Source organism: Ornithorhynchus anatinus, chromosome X1, assembly GCF_004115215.2.
Source record: "Ornithorhynchus anatinus isolate Pmale09 chromosome X1, mOrnAna1.pri.v4, whole genome shotgun sequence".
In the NCBI taxonomy this organism is placed as follows: domain Eukaryota; kingdom Metazoa; phylum Chordata; class Mammalia; order Monotremata; family Ornithorhynchidae; genus Ornithorhynchus; species Ornithorhynchus anatinus.
In genome coordinates, this window is record NC_041749.1 from 67,230,256 (window position 1) to 67,254,571 (window position 24,316).

The 24,316-nt window shown below is 43.4% G+C and overlaps 1 protein-coding gene across 3 annotated transcripts in view; it reads left to right on the forward strand.

The window, feature by feature from the left end:
• FHIT (fragile histidine triad diadenosine triphosphatase) overlaps nucleotides 1-24,316 on the forward strand; it is a 1,434,147-nt gene that overhangs the window by 20,937 nt on the left and 1,388,894 nt on the right. For all 3 annotated transcript variants that reach the window (XM_039910140.1, XM_039910143.1, XM_039910141.1), the window contains exon 2: nucleotides 9,130-9,178. The gene's annotated coding sequence lies outside the window, so the exon portion shown is untranslated. The remainder of the gene's footprint in view (nucleotides 1-9,129; nucleotides 9,179-24,316) is intronic.

Sequence of the window (24,316 nt, forward strand, 5' to 3'; positions counted from 1 at the left end):
TATTGTCAGAGCATAGAAAGGCAAATGCTACAGGATAAGAATTTCTCCCTTGGAATAAACTTTGGATTTAACAAAGTGGGGTTAAATCTTGTATTATTATTATTATTATTATAGTATTAAGTGCTTCTATTTGTCAAGGACTGTTCCAAGCTCTGGTGTAGATACAGGGTGATCAGGTTGAACACAGTCCTTGTCCCACATGGGGCTCATAATATAAGTGATTGTAGGGAGGTGATTTGGCAGTGTCACCCACAGTAGTTCAAGCTAGGCACCAGCTCAGGTGGGAAAATATTTGGAAGTTAGTGGAATTATGTTCTATCTAGACATTAATTGTTACCGCTCGATATTATTCTCCACAAATATCTTTCCATAAATGTTGGAATATATGCAACTGTCCCCTTGCCCCTTGCTACACTATAACACAGTTGGTAGACTTGTTTCCTGCCCGTAGCCTTATTAAAATCACATCTCCAAGAGGCCTTCCCTAAGTTCCCATTTCCCCTACTCCCTGTCCCTTCTGCATTATCCTTGCACGTGGATCTGTACCCTGTAAGAATTCAATATTCACCCCTCCCATAGCATTTTGGAATGTGTCTGTTTCTTTTTATATTGTACTTTCCCAAGTACTTAGTACAGTGCTCTGCACACAGTAAGTGCTCAATAGATAAGATTGAATGAATGTACTTAGCCATAATTATTATTATTTTGTAATTGTATTTGTTAAGTGCTTACCATGTGCCAGGCACTATGCTAAGAGCTGGGGTAGATGCAAGATCATCAGGTTGGACACAGTCCATGTCCCTCGTGGGCTTCACACTCTTAATCCTCAGTTTACAGATGAGATAACTGAGGCATAGAGAAATTGTGACTTGCCCAAAGTCACACAGCAGACAAGTGGAGGAGCCAGAATTAGAACCCAGATCGTTCTGACTCCCAGGCCCATGCTCTATCCATTGGGCCACACTGTTTCTCAAATTAATTAAATTAATTAAATTTTAATGTCTGCCTCCCTCTCTAGACTGTATATTCCTTGTGGTCGGGGAGCACATTTACTAAGTCCATTGCACTCTCCCAAGTGCGTAGTATGGTGCTTTGCACACAGTAAATGCTCAAAAAATACAAATGATTGTAATTCTGTAAATTAAATTTTTTAACATGCCCAGTAAATATTCTATTCTTATTTTCTTGGGGCTCTGTGTATAAATGGACTAGTGCACTTTTGAAACTTGAGCCTAATGTAGTATGCAAGCTGAGAAATGAAAAATTGACAACAAATTCCCTCATATGTGTTCTCATTTTTGAAACTACCAGTTTTCCACCAGGGGTTGGTGGAAGAGTCATTTCATCTCACTTCTGGTTTTGATATCCACTTCTGCTATGAACCCAAAAGGTTTCAAAAGAAGAGAGGCCGCGAGTCCTACTGGAAATGGCATGAATCTGGGAGTCAGAAGACCTGAGTTCTAATCCCTGCCTCACCACTTGTCTGCTGTATGATCTTGAGTCTCTGTGCCTCAGTAACTTCATCTGTAAAATGGAGTTTAAGACTGTAAGCCCCATGGTTGTCATGGACTGTATCCAACATAATTATCTTGTATCTATCCTGCGCCTATTTCAATGCCTGGTACATAATAAGTGCTTAATAAATACTATTAAAAAACCAAAAAAAGAACTTGTATTTGGACTGACATGACATCAATATTTTGAAATAGAGGAATATGATCTTTCATTTTTAAAAATGTGTACTCAGAATATTTATCCAAGACTGAATTTTTCTTTTGCCTTGTTTTCATATATATGTGTATTGTGTATGTGTATATATGTTTTAAGACTATTTAAGAACCTTTTCTTAGTTGAAAATTGCCTTCATTTGAAGGAATGCAGAACTAATTTGCCTATAGTAGCAGCTCACTGAATACAGCATGAGCGCCGAGCCTAAATTTATCAGTTTCTTCATTCTTTCAGTCCAGTGAATGGATTTATTTTTGATCCTAAAGAAATGTAAATATTTGAGAAATACCGAGAGCCAGTAATAGATCCCTTAACACAGTAACCAATGAATTTGAGGATTGATGACTCCAACAATGAAAAAGTGTCTGTTAAAGAAAATATGTAGTAAGCAGGGAACATTTTTATGGTTGAGAGAGAGAGTGTGTGTGATGTAGTATAGTCACAAACAGAGCATACATTTAGAAAAAGATATTTTTGAATTTGTGGTTGCAATTTTTATATTTTTAAATTTGGATTAGTAGGCATTAAGGATGGTAAAGATTTTCCATCGGGGGCCTTCAAAAGCCCCTTGAACAGCTCAGTATATCATATTAGGCCCATATGCTTCTACTTCCATGCGGGTGTCATTTTGGCAGTAGAAATTGATAGCAATTCTGTTTGCTTTAAACCTAATTTAGATTCTCTAGGAGGTTCTATTTGGGATGCAGAGTTTGTTCTCTCCAAATCTAAATGAATTCAAGTTAGGCATGAGTAAATTGGAAGCACTATGGATCACACACATTGGAAAAGATAGTGTTTCTCCTAAGAACTTTCCTCTCCAATTAGGGGCAGCTGTCTGAGTGTTCCTGGCAAGTAGAGTACTCTCTGATAGTTTTATGATCAGGAGGGCAGCAAAACAGGATGTTAGAATGGTTCATCATATAAGAAATTTGTATTAAACTGAGCCATATCTTTATAACCATTTTATTCGGTCTTTAAATGAATAAGACTTTCTGGACCAGAAGAGGAGGCGTTTCCAAACACAAGTGGAAATTGAGTTTCCAAAGTTCATTTAAAGTTGGCTTCAGAATTCACAGTTTGAGTCCATTCTAAATTGGGTAGTATTCTTAGGGATGATAGTACCACTGGGATAGTCAGGGTGGGAACTGCCAATTTAGGTGAGCTCTTTCTGAGCCAGTAGGTCTGCAGTCAGGGCATCTAAGTCAAACTGTATATGTCCAACCAAAAATCTCAAAATGTGGCAATCACACTCTATCAGAAAATTTTTATATTATTTTAGTGAACATTGAATATGCCGCCTTTCTCTGGACCACTGTGGTGGTCTTCAATCAATCAATGGTATTTACTGATACACTTACTGTATGCAGAGCATTATATTAAGTGTTTGGGAGAGTGCACTTCAACACAGTTGGTAGACCTGATCCCTGCAAGCTCATCAGGCGTGTCTGGTGTTTCCAATAGGGTAGCCATTCTTCCACTTTTAGACTACACAGTCCTGTTTTCAGCTGGTATGTTCCCTTCCAAGTGCTGATACCTTTATGGCTGCTATTTTTATTTCAAGCACCCAGCCCCTCTGCCTTGGATTTTACTGCTTAGTTCCCTGGCTTGGAAAGGGTGCATGAGTTGAGAGAGGCCTGAGAAATGAGCACCCTGGATCTGGAGCAAGGTGGGAAGTGATAATAATAATAATAATGGTATTTGTTAAGCGCTTACTATGTGCCAAGCACTGTTCTAAGCACTGGGGTAGATAAAAGGTAGTCAGGTTGTCCCACATGGGGCTCACAGTCTTAATCCCTATTTTCCAGATGAGGTAACTGAGGCACAGAGAAGTTAAGTGACTTACCCAAAGTCACACAGCTGACAAGTGGCGGAGCCGGGATTTGAACCCACGACCTCCGACTCCCCAGCCCATGCTCTTTCCACTAAGCCCTGCGGGCAGGAGTTCCTCTGGAGAAATGCTTTAGGTCTGGGTGGCAGAAAGGTCCAAATGATGTCATCACTTGTGCACCAGATATAATTTAGGGAACATCACGTGCAACTGGGTGTCCGGTATCCAAAGGTGTCATCAGTGGCCACCTTACTTAGCAGTATCCTATTTTGTCATGTGCCAACAAAGCTGCCCCTTCAAAATGCAGTCCTGGTCTTGCTGTTTTAAACTTCCTTGTAGAGATTGTATAGGTAGGCAGGAATGAGGGATGTCTGGCACACCGCATGCATGTACCTTTTGCGGAGCAGTGAATGAGAGGTGGGATCAACAGGGAAGCTGGGATCTGGACTAGAGAAGAATCTGTATATAGAAACTGAAGCCATCCTCACCCCTCGTCATGTGAGTTAGCACAAAGGAGATTCCCTTCACAGTTTGTAGCTCACCCCTTTATCTGTCTTGCAGGGGCTTTTTCTTTTCCTGGAGTGAGAGGATGAATCAATGGTACTTATTGAGCACTTACTGTGTGAGAGCACTGTACTAAGCTCTTGGGAGAGTATAATATAACAGAGTTGATACACACATTCCTTACCCACAAGGTGCTCACAGTTTAGAGGGGAAGCTAGACAAATGATTTTGATTACTTCATTACTTTTATCAGCCTCCTTGCTGATGTCCCTGCCTCCTGTCTCTGCCCACTTCACACTGCTGCCCGGATCAGCAGCATGGCTTAGTGGAAAGAGCATGGGCTTGGGAGTTGGAGGTCATGGGTTCTAATCCTGGCTCCACCACTTGTCAGCTGTGTGACTTTGGGCAAGTCACTTCACTTCTCTGTGCCTCAGTTACCTCATCTGTAAAATGGGGATTAAGACTGTAAGCCCCATGTGGACAACCTGATTACCTTGTATCCCCCCCAGCACTTAGAACAGTGCATGGCACATACTAGGTGCTTAACAAATACCATTATTATTATATAAAAATGTTCAGGCCATGTTTCCCTATTCCTCAAGAAACTCCAGTGGTTCCTCATCTACCTTCACATCAAACAAATCTCCTCGTCATTGGCTTTAAAGCACTCAATCACCTTGTCCCCTCTTACCTCACCTTGCTACTCTCCTACCACAACCCAGCCCACACACTTGGCTCCTCTAACGGTAACTTTCTCGCTGTGCCTCTTTCTTGTCTATCTCCATCTCATCTATCTTGATCTTGTCTATCCCCCTACCGACCTCTCGCTCACATCCTACCTCTGGCCTGGAAAGCCCTCCCTCCTCAAATCCGACAGACAATTACTCTTTCCCCCTTCAAAGCCTTATTGAAGGCACATCTCCAAGAGGCCTTCCGTGATTATTTTTAAGCCCTCCTTTCCTCTTCTCCTTCTCCCTTCTATGTCACCCTGACTTGCTCCCTGTGTTCATCCCCCCTCCTAGCCCCACAGCTACAAACGCGTACATACCTGTAATTCATGTATTTGTATTAATGCCTGTCTCCCCCTCTGGACTGTAAGCTCATTGTGGGCAGGGAACATGTCTGTTTATTGTTGAATTGTACTCTCCCAAATGCTTAGTACAGTGCTCTGTACTCAGTAAGTGCTCAATGAATACTTTTGAATGAATGAAATTATGGATATGCACATAACTGCTTAAAAGGGTACAGTTCCAAGTGCTAGGGTGACTCATAAGGGAGAGGGTATAGTGCTGTTGTAGGGGAGGATGGGAGAAATAAAGCACAGCCAGGGCTGGGGACATGGGGGCAAGGGAGCGGAGTTGATGCTTAAGGCCGGGGGCGGGCAGCCTGATGCCCTGTAGCCTTGTTTAGGAGCTGATAGGCTAGGGGCAGAGACTACAGGGAAGAGTATGAGGGAGTCAGAAGAGTTCACCAGTAACCACAGCCATTGTCTTTAGATCAGCAACAAAGGTAATGCCTGTTCCATCTATCACTGGCATGTATTGAGTGCTTACCCTATGTGGAACAATGTACCAAGTGCTTGGGAGAGGACAGTACCATGGAGTAGGTGGACAGGATCCCTGCTCTCAAGGAGTTTGCAGATTAAAGGGAGAGACTGTTATTAACATCAATTACAGGTGTACATATGCCTAAAACTCAACATGAGCAAGACTGAGCTCCTCATCTTCCCTCCCAAACCCGGTCCTCTCCCAGACTTCCCTATCACCGTGGATGGCACGACCATCCTTCCCCTCTCTCGGGCCCGCAATCTCGGTGTCATCCTTGACTCGTCTCTCGCGTTCACCCCACACATCCTATCCGTTACCAAGACCTGCCGGTTTCACCTTTACAGTATCGCCAAGATCCGCCCTTTCCTCTCCACCCAAACGGCTACCTTACTTCTATGGGCTCTCGTTATATCCCGGCTAGACTACTGTGTCAGCCTTCTCTCTGACCTCCCTTCCTCCTCTCTCACCCCGCTCCGGTCTATTCTTCACTCCGCTGCCCGGCTCATCTTCCTGCAGAAACGATCTGGGCATGTCACTCCCCTTCTTAAACACCTCCAGTGGTTGCCTATCAACCTCCGCTCCAAACAAAAACTCCTCACTCTAGGCTTCGAGGCTCTACATCACCTTGCCCCTTCCTACCTCTCCTCCCTTCTCTCTTTCTACTGCCCACCCCGCACGCTCCGCTCCTCTGCCACCCACCTCCTCACCGTCCCTCGGTCTCGCCCATCCCGCCGTCGACACCTGGGCCACGTCCTCCCGCGGTCCCGGAACTCCCTCCCTCCTCACCTCCGCCCAACTGATTCTCTTCCCCTCTTCAAAACCCTACTTAAAACTCACCTCCTCCGAGAGGCCTTCCCAGACTGAGCTCCTCTACTCCCTCTACCACCTCCCCTTCACCTCTCCGCAGCTTAACCCTCTTGTCCCCCCATTTCCCTCTGCTCCTCCCCCTCTCCCTTCCCATCCCCTCAGCACTGTACTCGTCTGCTCAACTGTATATATTTTCATTACCCTATTTATTTTGTTAATGAAATGTACATCGCCTCGATTCTATTTAGTTGCCATTGTTTTTACGAGATGTTCTTCCCCTTGACTCTATTTATTGCCATTGTTCTTGTCTGTCCGTCTCCCCCGATTAGACTGTAAGCCCGTCAAATGGCAGGGACTGTCTCTATCTGTTGCCGACTTGTTCATTCCAAGCGCTTAGTACAGTGCTCTGCACATAGTAAGCGCTCAATAAATACTATTGAATGAATGAATATGCTCTGTGGGCTAGAGGTAGCAGTGAATATCAAAAGGCTTAAGGGAACAAACCCAAGTGCATAGGCAACACAGAAAGGGGGGCTTAGTTGGGAAGGACCTCTTGGAGGAGATTAATTTTATTAAGGCTTTCAAAATGGGAGAGAGTTGTGGTCTCTGTTATTGTTTTTTCATTTCCTAATATTGGATGCTACAGAAAATCTGGGAAAACCCCTTGCATAGTCATGTGTGTTTGTGTGTGTATGTGTGTGTGTGTGTGTGTGTGTACACACAACTTTGTGCCCTTGCACACTAGGAATTTTTCTTAGCTTTTGCCTTTTAATGGCATTTCCGTGTATCTGAGACTCTGGGCTCTTCACCCTAATGCAAAGGCAGGATGGTATTTGTCATTGAAAAAGGGACATGTTGAAATATGTTGCACTGTGATCATATGGACCTTATTTAGGACTCCAGACTTTTTAGGATCCAAATGCATATCCTGGGCAGGGATCTTTCTTATAAGGAAAGATTCAAGGAATTCAATCTGGAAGCCTCTAGAAGCCCCAAGGAGCCACAGTATGTCATATTAACCTAAGCTAATTTGGAAAGAAAAAGAGAAGGGTATGGGGTGATTAACTAACTCTCTCCTGTATATGGAGGGTTCTCATGGGTACAGTGATTATCAGTTTGCCACTTTGACTGCAGGGGACTGAATCAGGGGAAATGGACTTAAAGCTGGAGTGATTTTTGGATGGGCAGAAGGAAAAATGTCTTGGCCAGCAGATTGATAAAACACTGGAATGAATTCCCAAAGGAGGTTATGTAGTCTCCATTTCTGGAGATCTTTCAGGGAAGAATAGACACCCATCTGATCTCTCTCCGTGGTTTATTGGTTATATGCCCGAGTCAGGAGGTCAGGGCTATGTGATTTCTCGGACTATTTTAATTCTATAAGTCTCTTAATAAATAGAAGTCCTTTATGATAATGTGGAAACGTGGGTGTTTTTAAGTGTTTTAATGTCTGCCTCCATCACTAGATTGTAAACTACTTGAAGACAGGGATCGTATCTACCAGCTCCATTGTTTTGTACCCTCCCAAGTGCTTAGTATAATGCTCTGCATGCTCTGCAAATAGTAAGGGGTCAATAAATACCATCGATAGTTCGAGGGAATGGGTGGGGGAGCGGCTAATATGGAAAGCAGCTTGGGCAAATGCACAAATCAGGCATCACAAATATTTCAATGTGGTCACTTCCAGGAAAATGCTTTGCAAACAAATAGGAGTAAAATAGACAAGAAAAGTTCAAAGAATGTCCTACTCTTATCTGTTACTCTGCCCTCGGGTGCATTGTCTTACCTGCTGAATTAGTGTACTCTCTAAGTATTTTTTACAGCACTCTTTTGAGTTCATATCCTTAATGGTTTGAGTGAGGGGGTAATAGTTTGCAACTGTTTTAACTGCAGTTTCAATTTTACATGTTTGTTGTCCTCAGCCATAATTTAAAGAGGAGCTAAACAATCAGGTAATCAACTAATAGTGCTTATTGAGTGCAGAGCACATGTATTAAGCACTTGGGAGAGTACAATCGAGAAACAGCATGGCCTAATAGAAAGAGCATGGGTCTGGAAGTCAGAGGGCCTAGGTTCTAATCCCAGCTCTGCCAGTTGCTTGTTGTGTGACCGTGGGCAAATCACTTCATTTTTCTGTGTCATCCGTAAAATGGGGATTAAGGCTGTGAGCTTTATGTGGAACAGGGACTGTGTCCAACCTGATCATCTTGTATCTACTCCAGCGCTTAGTACAGTGCCTGGCTTAGAGTAAACGTTTAACAAATACCGTAAAAAAACAGAGTAAGTATTCACCATCCCTGTCCTCAAGGAGTTTGCAGTCTTTCAATCAATTAGTGGTATTTATTGAGCACTTACTGTGGGGTGGGGGCTGGGGGAGTTCTGAGTAATTTGTTTTTAGAGGGTGCAAGAGTTGGGGGATATAAAATGGGGAGATTAGAAATTATTCTGGAAGACCTTCTGGAGGAGCTGTGGTTTCAGAAGGGTTTTGACTGTGAACTATCAGATTTGAAAGGGAAGGGAGTTCCAAGCAGGTCGGCAGTGGGGGATATGAGAATGAAGACCAGTGAGTAGGTTAGGTTGAGCATCACTTTTATCAATGGCTTCATCAGCTGCTAGTATCGTGGCACAACAGAATCATGCTTACAGATAAAGGAGGGCAAATGTTCTTGTTTTGTTGGCAGACAACTCAGTGCTTTCTTTTTTATCTCTTTGTAGCTTTGAAGCTCAGCAAAGAAGGGAAATCCATTGAGAACAGTCTGTAAAGGTAAGTGTATTTATTACATTGCCTTGACAAACATTGCCTTACAACATTGATTTTTCTTTTATTCAGAGATTTAAACACTTGGATTAAAGATATAGCTGACAGGACAACTTCTTTAACCACTTGCTTGTCCCCGTCACACAGAAAAGTGCTGAGCAATAGTTAGAGGAAAGCACAAGGAATCAAGCTGATGTGCTGAGAATGGACAAATCTAAGAGCATGATTGCTGACTTCTGCTTTGTTCCCAGCAGTTAAGACATCCAGGGTAGCTAGGTTTACTATGATTAATGCTAGATAGAAAAATAATGTATTGGTACTGCTTCTGGTCAATAACCGAATAAAGCCAGCTGGCCAAATAAAACCTTTAAAAGAGAATGCAGACTGGCATTTTAATCTGACTGGATTCAATTTATTGTGCTGGTCAGTTGTGCAATAGCATGAAGCATCTAGGTTGGCAGAAAGAAGAAAATCAGTCCAAGATATCTTAGGTGTGGCTAATTTTGAGTCACACACCATGGACTCATAAGTAGGCTTAAAAAATAACTTCTAATCTCAGAAGTAATAGTAAGGGCACAGTACCTAGTATCATGTTTTTGCAATGAAAAACTATAATTGTGCCCTCTTTTGCAAGATATATTTATAAGCATACAACTGTATATCACTGTTGTTTGATTCATAGTTTAATTTCTGTTCTGCATGGAGTATTTTAATTTAAAGAATTCATTGTTGGGAATTATAGGGTTGCAGTTTCATCAGGAGTCTTTGGTGGCCAGGATGAAATATGTTGTAATTTTATATTTGTTTTCATCATCAGTTATATTCTTGACGATTGGGGTTTTTCTGCAATCATTTTTATTTTAACAATCGTAGTAGTGACCGCTTCAGTTAAGGATGAAAACACTAGATTTTATTTAACTTGCATTTTCACTTATTCGTACCTGGGTAAAGGATGAACTTCGAAACTGAAGGTAAGAGTGCCATACCCAGCCTCCCGTGAAACATGTCAACAATGGAAAAATTGAATTGTGCCTTCCTTTGCTAGGCACATCTAAAAAAAGAATTCATCTTTGGGCATGACTTATTGTGCTCTCAGGGGAAAGAGGAATTTTGCAGGATAATTAGAGAAGCTTTATATTTTAAAAAAATGAGGAAAAAAATATTTTGATTATCTGCTTCAAAACTTGCTGAACTCTGAGGTTTAAAACCTAGCCTTACTGGAATTTGAAGTGAAAAATTATATAGTAATAATTATGGTATTTATTAAGCACTTTCTAGGTGCCGAGCACTATTCTAAGCGCTGGGGTGGATACAAGGTAATCAGGTTGTCCCACGTGGGGCTCTCAGTTTTAATCCCCGTTTTGCAGATGAGGTAACTGAGGCACAGAGAAGTTAAGCAAGTTGCCCAAGATCACACAGCAGACAAGTGGCAGAGCCGGGATTAGAACCCGTGTCCTCTGACTCCCAAGCCCATGCTCTTTCCACTAAGCCACGCTGCTTCATGTTGTGCCATGGGGGAAGAAAATTTCATCTGTGAGTGTAAAAAAATTTTTCATTGTTCCTAATACAAAATTTCCTCAAAAATTCTAGTCCAGTCAAGGAATTACTTCCCTTCAGAATACGTGGCTAAATCTGGTAATAAAAATGAACTTGTAGCTTTCAAAACCAATTCTCCAGCATCTTTGAAATTAGTGAGGATGAATTTACCAAAATTCATTGGTGCCCCCAAATAGCAGCTGCTTATACTCAGTTTGTATTGGCCAGAAATTCTTGGAAGACTACCAGTCATTTTGTGGTCAGTGCCTTCTGCTTCTGAATATAAATCTATTTACGACCTAGGTTCTAATCTTGGCTCTCCCACTTGTCTGCTGTGTGACCTTGGGCAAGTCACTTCATTCTTTGGGTCTCAGTTTCCTCATTTGTAAAATGGGGATTAAGATTGTGAGCCCCATGTGGGACATGACTTTGTCCAACCGGATTAACTTGTATCTATCCCAGCTCTTAGTACAGTGTTTGGCACATAGTAAGCGCTTAACAAATACCATTAAAGAAAAGAAAGAATGCCCCTGCATCTTCCTGCACGGCCACAAGCTGTGATAGTGAGGGGGAAATATTTCAACACACCTCAGTGATATAGGAAAAGATTTTTTGCCATGTTTACTTGTGATTTAGAAATGTTTTAATTCCTTCAAGTGTGTTGTGATATGTCAGTGTTTTGATATAGCAGCGGATCCCTTACTGTAATGCTCTTCTTTTGGTGCTCTTCTGCAATTGTGCTCTTAAATTAAATGCCAATCACTTCTTATGACAATTTCTCACTTGACATTAATGCTCTGGCGTCTGTCCCCAGAATGCTGAATGCAGCACTTAGATGTAGCATGGCTCAGTGGAAAGAGCATGGGCTTTGGAGTCAGAGGTCATGAGTTCGAATCCCAGCTCTGCCACTTGTCTGCTGTGTGACCTTGGGCAAGTCATTTCACTTCTCTGTGCCTCAGTTATTTCATCTGTAAAATGGGGATTAAGAGTGTGAGCCCCATGTGGGACAACCTGATTCCCCTGTGTCTAGCCCAGCGCTTAGAACAGTGCTCGGCACATAGTAAGCACTTAACAAATACCAACATTATAATTATTGACTGCAGAGACTGAAGGGCAAAGCATGGTCTGATATTTTAGAACAATATTGGAAGGAAAATTTTCATATATCCCTTGTATTAAACTGGTGTCAGCAGTAGCACCTTCAAAACTATTTTCATTCAATTTACCCTCTGCCTGCCTTTCAGCACACACATGTTAATAACTTGTCATAGAAGCAGCATGGCTTAGTGGAAAGAGCAGAGGCTTGGGAGTCAGAGGTCAGGAGTTCAGTTCCTGACTCTGCCACTTTTCAGTTCTGTGACTTTGGGCAAATCACCTAAAGTCTCTGTGCCTCAGTTACCTCATCTGTAAAATGGGGACTAAGACTGTGAGCCCCTCATGGGACAACCTGATAACTTTGTATATACCCCAGTGCTTGGAACAGTGCTTGGCACATAACAAGCACTTAACAAATACCATTATTATGGGAAAGCAGCATGGCATAGTAGAGCACGGGCCTGAGAGTCAGAAGGTCATGGGTTCTAATCCTGACTCTGCCACTTATCTGCTGTGTGACCTTGGGCAAGTCACCTCACTTCTCTGTGCCTCAGTTACCTCATCTGTAAAATGGTGATCGAGACTGTGAGCCCCATGTGGGACAGGGACTGTGTCCAACTTGATTTGCTTGTACCCACCCCAGTGTTTAGTACAGTGCCTGGCACATAGTAAGTGCTTAACACATACCATCATTATTAATAGAGACTTTATGACCGAGCACTGCACAAAGGGCTTGATTTTAGTCATAGTGATCTGTGCAGTGTACCTCACTCTCTCATCACTGCCAGTTGCAGTCTCACTTGGGCATGGAGTGCAGTGAGGAGACAGGTAGGGGTGCAGTATGTTGCAAACTGCACTTTAGATTTTTACATGTAGGACCCATTTATGGCCAAAGTGACCACTACATAGTGTAGGTGCTCTAGGTAGCACCATAACCCAACAGGCAGGCAGTAGCTGCTGCGGTTTTTGCTGCCCACATTAACCAGCTATTTTTCAGAACTCCTACTAGGCTTGTCCAAATCAAAGAACACCCTAGTTGGTTCTTCGGGCAGAAATATTCACCACTGATGGGATGCTCCCAGGAGTCAGTCTCCTACTTAATGATAATAATGGTAATATTAATAATAGTGGTATTTTTAAGTGCTTCCTGTGTGCCCAAGCACTGTACTAAGCGCTAGTACTAATAATGATGATGATATTTGTTAAGTTCTTACTACGTGCCAAACGCTGTTCTAAGCGCTGGGGTAGACCTAAAATAATCAGGTTAGACACAATCCGTGTCCCACATGGGGCTTACAGTCTTCATCTCCATTTTGCGGATGAGGTAACTGAGGCACCGAGAAGTGAACTGACTTGCCCAAGGTTACACAGCAGACATGTGGAGGAGCTGGGATTAGAACCCATGTCTTCTGACTCCCAAGCCCATGCTTTTGCCACTAGGCCATGCTGCTTCAGTGCTGGGAGAGGTATAAGACACTCTCAAGTTAGACACAGTCCCTGTCCCACATGGGGCTCACAGTCTAAGCAGGAGGGAGAATGGGTATTTCATTCCCGTTTTAAAGATGAGGAAACTAAAGTACAGAGAAGTTAAGTGACTTGCCCGAGATTACACCTTAGGCAGTGGCAGAGCCAAGTTTAAAACCCAGGCACTCTGACTCCCAGGCCTGTCCTCTTTCTATTAGGCCATGATGCTTCTGTACTTCCTGATCCAGGAGTAAAACCCAGGTGTTGTGATTGCCAGAGCCATGATCATTATAGTGGCCCAACAGCAGGGCTTGAGAACAAATAAGTAAAAGTGGGATTGGCTGCATAGGTCACTTTGAGTGAAAACACTGAGGAGAGTCAGAAAAAACTCCAGTGTTTCTGTAGACATTATCATCATAGCAAGTTATGTCCTGGAATATAATGGCCAGGTATGCAGGGGGCAAACCCAGCAAAAAATTGATCTAATCATTCTAGTGTCCACATCTATCCCTGTGACCCTATAGACATAGTAATAATGAGAATAGTAATAATAGTAATTGTGGTACTTGTCAATCGATTACCATATGTATTAATTGCTGGGATAGATACAAGATAATCAGGTATGACACAGTCTCTGTTCCACATGGGGCTCATAGTCAAAATAGAAGGGAAAACAAGTGTGCAATCCCCATTTTTTAGATGAGAGAAATAAGGTACAGAGAAGTTGCCCAAAGTCACACAGCTGGTAAGAGGCAGAGCCGCAATTAGAACCCAGGTCCTGTGACTCCCAGGCCTGTGCACTATCTCCAGAAAACATTGAGGGGATTTGCTAATTCACAGGTTTGAATGATTTACTGTATCTAATAGTAACAAACATTCAAAATTGTAATGCCACTGGTCCTCCAGATAGACCTGGCGTTCCATTTCTTGATAGCTGGTTCTCTGAGTTGCCACTTAGCAGCAGCGCTTGCCATACCTCTTGGTTCCCAGGTGGGTTCCCAATGCTACTTGTCAGACCCACCTTCTGCTCTTGACAATCCCATTACCTAGTTATTTTTTATGATATTTGGTAAGTGCCTATTATGTGCCAGTCACTGTACTAAGCCCAATTATCACCCGAGGGCATATCTCAAATCTGCTTCCATGTCCTTTCAACACCAGGGCCAGTCCCAGCCACCTGCCTTCCCACCCATCCACCAAGCATCCACCCAAACAGATACCTTGAGAGAAACAGAGTGCATGGTGGCTCCTGGCATGAGCCAATTAGTTCCTTTTCCAAGACCAGCTCCTCTGCAGTCACTTTCATGATTTTCCATTACATACAGCATGACTGCATTTCTTTCTCCCTTGCTTAGTCTTGCTTTCTGCAGAGACCAGCCCCAGCTCACTTATAAGAAAATGGCATTTATTTAGGGCTTCCTTTATGTCAAGACAGTCAGTCAGTTGTATTTATAGAGCGCTTACTGCTCGCCGAGCATTGTACTAAGGACTTGGGAAAATACAATATAACAATATGACAGAAACATTCCCTGCCCACTAGAGCTTAAAGTCTAGAGAGAGCTTAAAGTCTACAGTCAAGCACTGTACTAAGCACTGGGTAGATGCTAGATGATCAGATGGAAGCAACCTGGCGTAGTGGATGGAGCACGGGCCCTGGAGTCAGAAGGTCATGGGTTCTAATCCTGGATCCACCACTTGTCTGCTCTGTGACCTTGGGCAAGTCACTTCACTTCTCTGTGCCTCAGTTACCTCATCTGTAAAATGGGGATTAAGATTGTGAGCCCAATGTGGGACAGGGACTGTGTCCAACACAATTTGCTTGTATCTACCCCAGAGCTTAGAACAGTGCCTGTAGCATAGTAAGCATTTAACAAAAGCCACAATTATTATTATTATTATTAGCAGAAACAATCCCCATCCCTCTCGGGGCTCACAGTCAGAGAGAAATACAACTGGTACTTTATCCCTATTTTACCAATGAAATAACTTAGGCATAGAGAGTCAAGTGCCTTGTCTAGGGTCACATAACAGTAAGTTGTGGAGCTGGGACTAGATAGAACCTTTGTTTCCCGACTCTCAGGCCTGTGCCCTTCCACCAAGCCACACTCCTTCCCTCATTAGTGGAGGGAAGTGTACCTGTCTAAAATCATAACAATTTCAAATTTTCCAGTTGCATAATTTACAGGATTGCAGACTTTCAATATCTACTGTGGTATTTTTTCCGCTCAGTTAGAGGAGGCCGGTTTGTTGAGATCAAGCAGAGGTGATTTTTTTCTTGTATGATTTTGCTTTGGTGCATACCTCCTGATGTACCCAGGAAGTCTTCCAATTGACAACTGATGGCCAGAGATACTGACAGATCTGGGCTGTCCCTCCTCCCTCTTTACCCTCCCCCATATTCTTATTACCCCAATCCCAATTGGTCTGTAGTTTGGGGAGTGTCCCTAGGTCCTATACATGTCAGTGGGATGGCAGGAGAGGGCTGGGACCTGGAAAAATGGGAAATGCTATCTGAAATCAGATGGACAGTCCGATGTAGAATAATGTTTTCTAGAGTGGGCTCTGAGTCAAGGCTAGTAGCAATATAAAAAAACATTTGTTCATCTTCTTGGCACAATTACTGCTAATGTTAGTTTGGAAACTAACATTAGATTTGGCCCAGACAGACCTCTCTCCAAAATTTGAATTTTCCACTGTTGGATCTGTGCTGATAATTAGTTGTGTTCCAAAGATTTATGGGTTTCATATCTGAAATGCTTGGGAGAATTCAAGATCTAATGGCACTAAGCAAGGAATAGTGGAATTAGAGTTAAGTTGATTTTATTAAATTGTAGCTTCACTCAACACTCTAGGATTATTTTAGGTTTTCCTGTCTGAACTGCTGAGTTTCTTTATTTGGGCATGCTACTGCCTTTCTCTCTCCCAATCGCTGTGGAGTGTGGTTTTGTGGCAGTCAAAGCCATTGCTAGGTTGATCCCCAAAATGAGTTAGTGTGCTTGAAATGCTACCTGTGGCAACTTTAAGGGTATAAATTGCTTTGGGATGAAAGTTCCTTATCGAGGATAGTATTCTTTCTTTGCTTCTTGCATGCTAGTCTATTCCCTATGTAGTAATGAAGTGTGTGCACTACCCCATTATTATTAGACCGGATTCCTTTAAACAAGTTTTTATGTTTTTGTCTCATAAAAGAGAAAAGTTTTGCTTTTTAAAAATATATTTTTTTCACCATTTTGGGCACATTATTTTCAAGCAGGCAAAAGCTGGCTGGGTTTTCTCTCATCCATGCATGAGGAATTATTGTAGAAATATGATAATATTATATTGCTCTTGTATAGCTCTATCATTTGAAGATCTTAAAGTGCTTCCCTAATGTTAATGGTGCTTCCCAGCACCCTCTGAGGTAAGGAAGTATTATTAGAGAAAATTTCCTCCGAGAATATCTTGAACCCATATTCTGTGGGTAATTTTATAACTTTTGTATTATTTGGTGACCTCAAATACAGATTTAGTAGCCTGCAATTGAAATAAAACACTTAAGTGCTAAATTGTGGTGGTATCTGGAAATATCCCCAATCTTTGTACTCAGTGGCTGAAATATGCCTGCCAGACATTTTAGCAGTTCTCTGGATTATTTGTTCATGTATCAGAATATTTTATAATGGCTTTTTGATTTGGTAGAAGGTTCAAATAAATGGTTTTATTTTAATCGAGATATGTTCCCAGGCTTATCCATATCTGGCTGCGAAATCATTTTGTAAATGTGAATTCTGTTCTCCCAAGGACTCTTTTGGGATAACTGTGTGTGTAGGTGTATATGTGTGTGCATGTGCACACATGTACATGGACTTTTTGAAGGGCCAAATGCTGCTGCAGTGTAGACCTGCCATCCAAGTGGATTTGAATTCAGGCATGTTTCCCCCATGCCACTCTATACAAGGTCTGAATGCCTTCTTAGAAGAATAGGTTAATTACTTGCTTTTGACAAAAACCTATATAAGTGCTTCTGATAATAATCATCATCATTCCCCACAACCACCATCTTCCTGTTACTTGAATGAAGTTCATTTACCATTTTGCAAGAATGTGGCTTAACTTAAGCTCCCCTGTGACTGAAAATAATCAGCAAGCCACCAGAATTGCCAGTAAACGTCTTTCCGGTTAAGGTCAGTGTGGACCTTGCAGACTACTCTTGGTTTTCCTGATAAAAGCAAATGCAAGCATGCCAAATTGCTTTGCTCCGGATTAACCTTAGCTCAGAATTAATCTATAAGTGCTACAAAAGGAAAGCCTATAAACATATGCTACAGAGAACTGAAAAGAGTCTTGCCTACTTAATCCCTTTCCTTGTCCAAAAAAAAAAATGTGTATGCTGTACATGAAATGAAAATTCAGGAATTCTCTGTTCTGTTTGTATATTCCTAGTAGAACTGTCATTTGATTCTTCCAATACAGGTATGCCAGTGGGAAGATTCGTCTGTCTGTCTGGCTTAGATTCAGTCCTGGTTATTTGACTGTGTTTGAATGGCCTTTTCTGTCATGTGCAGTGGAAGAATGTTTATACTGAATGCCACCAAAGTTCATCTAATTCAGCCACTTGTCTGTGCATAGCTTTCTTTTAACTGTCTCTGACAGATGAATGCTTGTTTTATTCCAAATACCCTCTAAAGAGGAATTTTAACACTCTTTCGGTAGTCTGTTCAGAAGAGTTATTCCATAGAATTACAATAAATAAGTTCATTCATTCATTCATTCAATAGTATTTATTGAGCGCTTACTATGTGCAGAGCACTGTACTAAGCGCTTGGAATGTGCAAGTTGGCAACAGATAGAAACAGTCCCTGCCGTTTGACAGGCTTACAGTCTAATCGGGGGAGACAGGCAGACAAGAACAATGGCAATAAATAGAGTCCAGGGGAAGAACATCTCATAAAAACAATGGCAATTAAATAGAATCAGGGTGATGTACATCTCATTAAACAAAATAAACAAAATAAACAAAATAAATAGGGTGATAAAGATATATACAGTCAAGCGGACGAGTACAGTGCTGAGGAGGTGGGAGGGGAGAGGGGGATGGGGAGAGAGAAAAGGGGGGAGAAGAGGGTTTAGCTGCGGAGAGGAGAAGGGGGGGTAGAGGGAGCAGAGGGACAAAGTGGGGAGCTCAGTCTGGGAAGACCTCTTGGAGGAGGTGAGTTTTAAGTAGGGATTTGAAGAGGGGAAGAGAATTAGATTGGCGGAGGTGAGGAGGGAGGGCGTTCCAGGACCGCGGGAGGACGTGGCCCAGGGGTCGACGGCGGGATAGGTGAGACCGAGGGATGGTGAGGAGGTGGGCGGCAGAGGAGCGGAGCGTGCGGGGTGGGCAGTAGAAAGAGAGAAGGGAGGAGAGGTAGGAAGGGGCAAGGTGATGGAGAGCCTCGAAGCCTAGAGTGAGGAGTTTTTGTTTGGAGCGGAGGTTGATAGGCAACCACTGGAGTTGTTTAAGAAGGGGAGTGACATGCCCAGATCGTTTCTGCAGGAAGATGAGCCGGGCAGCAGAGTGAAGAATAGACTGGAGCAGGGCGAGAGAGGAGGAAGGGAGATCAGAGAGAAGGCTGACACAGTAGTCTAGCCGGGATATAACAAGAGCCCGTAGCAGTAAGGTAGCCATTTGGGTGGAGAGGAAAGGGCGGATCTTGGCAATATTGTAAAGGTGAAACCGGCAGGTCTTGGTAATGGATCGGATGTGTGGGGTGAACGAGAGAGACGAGTCAAAGATGACACCTAGATTGCGGGCCTGAGAGACGGGAAGGATGGTTGTACCATCCACGGTGATAGGAAGTCTGGGAGAGGACCGGACTTAGGGGGGAAGATGAGGAGCTCAGTCTTGCTCATGTTGAGTTTTGGGTGGCGGGCCGACATCCAGGTGGAGACATCCTGGAGGCAGGAGGAGATGCGAGCCTGAAGGGAGGGGTAGAGGACCGGGGCAGAGATGTAGATCTGCATGTCATCTGCGTAGGGATGGTAGTCAAAGCCGTGAGAGTGAATGAGTTCACCGAGGGAGTGTGTGTAAATGGAGAACAGAAGAGGGCCAAGAACTGACCCTTGAGGAGCTCCAACAGTTAAAGGATCGGAGGGGGAGGAGGTGCCTGCGAAGGAGACCGAGAATGAACGGCCAGAAATATAAGAGGAGAACCAGGAGAGGACGGAGTCCGTGAAGCCAAGGTGAGATAAGATGTGGAGGAGGAGGGGATGATCGACAGTGTCAAAGGCAGCAGAGAGGTCAAGGAGGATTAGAATGGAGTAGGAGCCATTGGATTTGGCAAGAAGGAGGTCATGGGTGACCTGAGAGAGAGCAGTCTCGGTAGCGTGGAGGGGACGGAAGCCAGATTGGAGGGGGTCCAGGAGAGAATGGGAGTTAAGGAATTCTAAGCAGCGAGTTTAGACGACTCGTTCTAGGATTTTGGAAAGGAAGGGTAGTAGGGAGATAGGGCGATAACTGGAAGGGGAAGTGGGGTCGAGAGAGGGTTTTTTTGGGATGGGGGAGACGTGGGCATGTTTGAAGGCATAGGGGAAGGAGCCATTGGAGATTGAGTGGTTAAAAATAGCAGTTAAGGAAGGGAGGAGGGCAGGGGCGATGGTTTTCATAAGGTGAGTGGGAATGGGGTCCGAGGCGCAGGTGGAGGGGGTGGCACTTGCGAGGAGGGAGGAGATCTCCTCTGAGGATACTGCAGGGAAGGATGGGAAAGTAGGGGAGAGGGTTGGTGGAGGGGAGGGGAAAGGGGGAGGGGTGACTTTGGGGAGCTCAGACCTGATTGTGTTGTTTTTTGTGATGAAGTAGGTGGCCAGATCATTGGGGGTCCGGAACAATTGGCGGGGGTGACGGGCATGGGTGTTGATAAGGGAGGAGAAGAAGTTTTGCCTGGCGGAGGAGAGGGCAGAGTTAAGGCAGGAAAGGATAAATTTGAAATGTATGAGGTTGGCTTGGTGCTTGAACTTTCGCCAGCAGCGCTCGGCAGCTCGAGCAAAGGAGCGTAGGAGGCGGACAGAGGAGGTGATCCAGGGCTGTGGGTTAGTGGAGTGAGAGCGGCGGAGGGAAAGGGGGGCGAAAGAGTTGAGTTGAGTAGAGAGGGTGGAGCTGAGAGCGGAGACCTGGTCATCGAGAGTGGGAAGTGAGGACAGGGCAGCAAGGTGAGGAGAGATGCTTTTGGAGAGACAGATGGGATCCAGAGTAGCATTGGCTTTAAAGTTCATTAGTTTCTCCTAAAGCATACTCTTTCCCGTGTAAGGAACTGGGAGTGTACAATAGATATAATGATAATAATAATAATTGTGGTATTTGTTGAGTGTTTACTGTGTGCCAAGCACTGTAATGGTAATTGGTATTTGTTAAGCACTTACTCTATGACAGGCACTCTTCTAAGTGCTAGGGTAGATACGAGATAATCGGATTGGACAAAGTCCCTATCCCACATAGGGCTCATAGTCTTCAATCCTCATTTTACAGATGAGGGACCTGAGGCACAGAGAAATAAAGTGAAACACCCAAAGTCACACAGCAGACAAGTGGGGGCATCAGGATTAAAACCCAGGTCCTTCCGACTCCCAGGACTGTGCTTTATCCACTAAGCCACTCTGCTCCTCTAAGTGCTGTGGTAGAATCAAGTTAATCAGATCCCACATCAGGCTTACAATCTACATAGGAAATAGAACAGGTGTTAAATCTCCATTTTGCAGATGAGGGAATTGAGGCACAGAGAAGTTAAGTGCCTTGCCCACAGCAGGTATGTGGTGGAGTCGGGATGCAGACAGTTACAAAATATTTACCCGCTTATTGCCTCTGGCTCTCAGCTGCCTAAGTCAGAAGTGGAAAACAGTGAGAAAGGTGGAGCCCAGAACAGGGGAAGAAAAATACTGTGGATTGGTGTCATGGTAATAATAATAATAATAATTATGGCATTTGTTAAGTGCTTACTATGCATCAGGCACTGTACTAAGCGCTGGGGTGAATATAAGCAAATCAGGTTGGACACAGTCCCTGTCCCACATGGGGCTATCAGTCTTAGTCCCCATTTTACAGACGAGGTAACTGAGGCACAGAGAAGTGAAGTGACTTGCCTAAGGCCACACAGCAGACAAGTGGCAGAGCTGGGATTAGAACCCATGATCTTCTGACTCCCAGTCCTGTGCTCTATCCACTATGCCATGCTGCTTCCCAAGTGGTAGTGTTGCTACTCGACTCTGTATGACGGGGCAAGCCATTGACGTTTTTAAATCTTGTCCCAGATATATGCATACTCTCTTATGAAAGGTTAATCAGTTTTGAGGCTAATTTACAGGTAGATATGGTTTCCCCATTGTTAGCAGAGAGACGATCCCTGGTTAGATTGCTGGGAATTTAGATGACTAACTCTCACTTATTGTTGTCACTGGAATGAATTTCTGCATCATCAGCCGTGATTTAAGAAAATCCCTAAGTATTCATGAACAGAAGCTACTTTTACAAGATATTCAATCTGTCTTGTGCCTTCAGTTCTTTCAGCAACTGGTAATAGAGAAGCAGTGTGGCTCAGTGGAAGGAGCACGGGCTTGGGAGTCAGAGGTCGTGGGTTCTAATCCCGGCTCCTCCACTAATCAGCTGTGTGACTTTGGGCTAGTCAATTAACTTCTCTCTGCCTTAGTTGCCTCATCTGGAAAATGGTGATTAAGAATGTGAGCCCCATGTGGGCCAATCTGTTTACCTTGTATTTTGTTAATGAATTGTACATCGCCTTGAATTGTACATCGCCTTGATTCTATTTAGTTGCCATTGTTTTTACGAGATGTTCTTCCCCTTGACTCTATTTATTGCCATTGTTCTTGTCTGTCTGTCTCACCTGATTAGACTGTAAGCCCGTCAAACGGCAAGGACTGTCTCTATCTGTTGCCGACTTGTTCATTCCAAGCACTTAGTACAGTGCTCTGCACATAGTAAGCGCTCAATAAATACTATTGAATGAATACCCAGCACTTAGAACAGTGCTTGGCACATAGTAAGTACTTAACAAATACCAAAATTATTATTATTATTAATAGTGGTGGAGTGATTTAATCACCATTCCCACAGTTTATATTATTTTATAAAGAATATTTAAAAAGAACTGGTTCCAACTCTCAATAAGCATATGACCTAAAACCTTCAAGTTCAGAGTTGATGTATCTATTAAAGTAAACAGATATAGAGTTGCTGAACCCACAGATCATTTCTGGGTCACTTAAGATTTTGCCTTTCTCTCCTTTTTTCTAGTTGACAATCTTCATCATTATATGGTTTCTGACTCTGTTCAGCTTTTAACTGTGATAGTAGTCAGGCTTTCTGGTCCCTCAGAGCACACTTGCCCCTCACTTGATCTTTCTAACCTTTCTCGTCCTTCAAGCTCCACAGGATCCCTCTGGGATTTCCTTTCCCCTTAGAGACATGCTTCTTGGCCCTCTTTGCCCTCTAGCACTTCTTCACCTTTGTAGCCCCTAAGAGCTCAACTTTGCCTTTTTGGCAATCCTGGACCTTCCTTCCTCCCCCCCTCGGATCTCTGAAATTCCTCATTTCTGCCTGACCCCCTACTACTCATTATTTTCTTCTCTAAAGCTGTCTCTCTCTTTCTCTCTCTCTTCAAACATAGAGCATATTAACATTGGGTATTTATATTATGTAGAAGCATCAATACAGTTCAACCCTGTTTAGCTGATCCCTTCCCACCTGGATCCCTATGAGTTAGGACCATATTTTGTTCCTGTGGCCACATTCTATTCTTACATCCCCTAGCTGACTTCAAGCTCCTGGCTAAGTGTTTAATACCATTACTCCGTTACCTGGCTCCTGGCAGGCAGAAAAATTCAGAAGAGCTGCCATGAGTGTGCACACACTCCTCTCACTTCCTCCTTGTGGGCAGTGAATGATCTACCTAGTTGGTTATATTGCACTCTCCCAAGTGCTTAGTACGGTGCTCTGCATGCAAAAGATGCTCAATGAATACGATTAATTGATTTTTCTCTGCCGTTTTGGAATTGGTGTTTGTGGTGGACAAGGGAGCTGGAGCTAGATCTGAGGCTCATCAGAAGTGGCTGGAAGGATTCACCTGTTGGACCCTGCTTTCTATATCCAGAGCATCAGAGTTTCATGTCTGACCCATACGTGCCCAGTCTTGAGTGATGTGCTATATGAGATGATTGAGAAGCAGCGTGGCTCAGTGGAAAGAGCACGGGCTTGGGAGTCAGAGGTCATGAGTTCGAACCCCGGCTCTACCACTGGTCAGCTGGGTGACTGTGGGCAATTCACTTAACTTCTCTGTGCCTCAGTTACCTCATCTCTAAAATGGGGATTAACTGTGAGCCTCACGTGGGACAACCTGATTACCCTGTATCTACCCCAGCGCTTAGAACAGTGCTCTGCACATAGTAAGCGCTTAACAAATACCAACATTATTATTATGATTCTGGATCTGGATTAAGTTTTGAATCACTCTCTTAGGAGGAAAGGTGATCATTGTCATGGTTGAGATGTATTTTTCTCATAGAGTGGTAACTAGTGAGGACATTTCAGAGAAGACAGCAATTTAAACTGAACTTGATTTGACTAGATTCGCTGATACGATTAATGTTACAGCATTTCACAGAGTTTTTGTTTCTCCCAGAGGGCACTTTTTCAGGCATCAGTGAAAGAGGGTACACAAGGAGTAAAATGGGAGAACATTATTGAAAAATTAAATGAAACTTACTGGTGATATGCACATGACAGACTAGCTGACCTCGTGAGGTCCTTTAAGCCCTGTGATTCTGGAGGCTTTTGCACAGTTTGACAAAGTACGTATTGGTTGGATGCCTGCATCAGCATCAGGAGGAATGCACATTCATAATGGTTGGTTGCTATGTTCCTTCCTAAATGCTTCTAATGCACTGGGGACGCTTCTGCTAGAAAAAGTAATTTTTCATTCTTCATACAGAGACAAGCATTGGTGTGTCCAGAGTTATTTTTTTTTTGCTGAGCTGGAGACTGATAAGCAAGAAGAGGTGGCTGGTGTCACAATTATTGACATC